At 35.8% G+C, this 2,869-nt stretch overlaps 1 pseudogene; it reads right to left on the bottom strand.

Annotated features, from left to right (window-relative positions):
- Positions 1 to 1,615: 1,615 nt before the first annotated feature.
- On the bottom strand, positions 1,616 to 2,435 carry LOC149151841 (ATP-dependent Clp protease adapter protein CLPS1, chloroplastic-like; annotated as a pseudogene).
- Between the last annotated feature and the right edge of the window lie 434 nt (positions 2,436 to 2,869).

Here is a 2,869-nt window from a genome sequence, read left to right on the forward strand (position 1 = left end):
TCACTCGGTCAACTGAAAATCCTTTCTATGGTGATCAAACTGGAATTACAACCCAATCATAGTTGGAGGGCTATATGATCTCTACTAAGTGCAAACTCAATCGTTTCACTTATATATCGCTTAGGGTTGCTTGGATTTAGATATGCTATCTTTGTGGCTGAGTAAGCCGTTGGATCATTCACTGGCTCTAGATCAATTGCACTTGGAACTGGACCTACTGCTTAAGCTGCTGTGGAATCTACCAATTCTAGGTAAACTTGCTTTCAAACATTACCAAAATTAATTCTCGAATTTGTGCGAATTACTTATTTTAACCAACTGGTCCAAACTGAACTATCCTACCTGGGTCAAATAGTGTGGCATGCAACTCATTATTCGGACCAGTTGCATAAAATATATTATTACTTTTTGATTGGATATTGACAGATGGGTGAGGATTCTGTGCAATTATACTAGTTTCGAGAAAAAACTCAGTTTAGATGTACTGGGCTGTGGATGCTTATCAACAGTTGCTTGTTAGAAACATTTTATGACATATGCCTTAAATGTTTGCAAAATTCATTCATTTATCCTCATTGTCTAACTCATGCAGTACTCATGAATATTTTCTATGTTTGAGGTTCGAGCATTGCAAGCAATAGGTTCTGAGATACTTAGATATCAGTAAGGGAGTGTTACAACCATACATGAATGTGTTTTTCTAAAGCCTTGTCAATTTAGAATTTGGCTTCAGGGTGCATAACCCCAGGTGGATGTGATCATATCTTTCCTCAGTTTGGAATTAACATCCTTAGCGGCTTCAGTGCCATACCTTGTGTTGTGCCTTGTGGCCCTCTTTAGCTCACTGTTGTCATCTTTGTGATGTCCAGGATAATTGCAACTATTGCCACAGTGGCATATCCACTTTGACAGAAATGTGAAATGTGTTAAGACATTTAACCCCTCAAAATCATGTGATGCTACCTCTTAGTTAACCTAAGTACTCTTCGGGCTATAGATAACAAAATCTACAACAAAAACAACCTACATATCAAATCATCAAAACAAGAAAAATACATACAAAATATATATCTCTTTTACCTGCAAATATTTTCAGATTCTATTTTCCCCTTCAACCTCGTTAAAGGTGCAAAGCAACATAAAAATGTGGAATGATTGACTAGATAAAATCATAGAAGTAAGATTTTTTCATAGGCACTTGACCAAGTCACCAAAATGATCTGCAAGGGCAAATAATTATCTTGCAATTTAGAAAATACAACTAAAGACAAGTTTCCATGAATTGCAGACAAGGATATGCACTACAAAAAATTTAGCCATGCAAACTAAAAGAAGACAAAAAATACTCTCTATCATTTCCTTCATAATACAAGTTCCTGAACTACCACAAGTAGCATGATCTCTTTGCTTTGGTTCATTTCATTTACAAAGAGCTACAAATGTGCATTCATAATTATAGAGGTATTAGCATTCCATTTTCAAGGGACTGCATTCTAAGATTCCTATAGTTAATTTTACATATTGTACTTATATGACTAACATTGATGTGCATACCTACAACTCTACCCTAATCATAGTATGCAGTGCTCTTGACAAGTCAATATGACTAAAATCTTCAACAACCATCATTGGCAGGCTCAATGGAACTAAGCTATTTCCTTGAAGTTGTGTACAGTGTTCTTCAGCATCAACCTAAGCACAAATAATTACGAATGCGAGGCCATTGTAGTGGGATTTTTGCAGGATATTAACAACAGTATCAAGGGTCTTTCCTGGCATAACCTCCATCAAAACTTGCACATCATACTCCCGTTTGTTATAATTGTCATTGTGCAATAATACACGATATGGTGGAGATGTCTTCCTTGATTTTATTTTATTGTAGTGACAAGAAAATAGAAAGAGACTTAGAAGATGCATCGAAGGAATTGGAAATTCTAAAGACATCATATCTATTTCATTGACAATGAAAATAAAATTCAAGTAAAATTCTAGTCACATACACTCTAATAACCATGTCCTTCGGAGTAGATATCTTTATTTGACAAAAGTTCTACATAAGACAATACAATGAAACAAGAATCTATTCATAAGTCATCATTCTATTTATCGTAGATCAAACTCTGATTCTTGACCAGGTGTAGTTTTCTCAATTGTTGGCATCTCTATCAATCCACTACCTTTTCCCCATGGTGAGGTTGATCTGATTGCAAAAAATACCTAGGTCATGCATGTCCCTTTTGACTGTGATATTTTGTCACCTTGGATACTTTGCAATGTTGTTGTCTTGTGGTTGTTCTCCTCACATTTCCATATTTTTACATGTAGTAGCTCACACATGCTTAATTGCTAATTTACCCATAAGGGAAAGCTGATTTATGTTGATATGATTGGGGATGGGGAAGAATTAATCTCGAAGATATCAAACTGGCCATCACTTTTAACCCTACTTGAGAGTACAAGCTCATGTTGTACATAACGAGAGGACAACTCTAGAATCGTGGGCCTCTTTCCATTATTCCTCTTTCATTGTTGTTTGTTTCCTTGACCTTTTTTTTCCTATCCTGCTTTCCATTGATTTTCAGTTGGATAATACTTTGTGTGTACCCAGTGATTGAAGGTCTGGCTGGTAGTAAACTGTGGTTGAAATTTCAACCTTTTAGATGAGAGCATTAATCTTGTGGATAATACATGGGGGATATGGAAAAGGTGCATCCAAAAAACTGGAATTCCTTGCAATACAACCTTAATCATAATAACCCTTCCGCCAAGCGAGAGCCATTTATGGTCCCAACAGGTCATATTTTTTTCAAATTTAGTTACAAGCCATGCCCAATCTTGGATTTTATATTTGCATGGTTTTAGGAAG

This window comes from Pinus tabuliformis, chromosome 9, assembly GCF_031772625.1.
Source record: "Pinus tabuliformis cultivar Carrire ecotype Pingquan chromosome 9, CPIR1, whole genome shotgun sequence".
In the NCBI taxonomy this organism is placed as follows: domain Eukaryota; kingdom Viridiplantae; phylum Streptophyta; class Pinopsida; order Pinales; family Pinaceae; genus Pinus; species Pinus tabuliformis.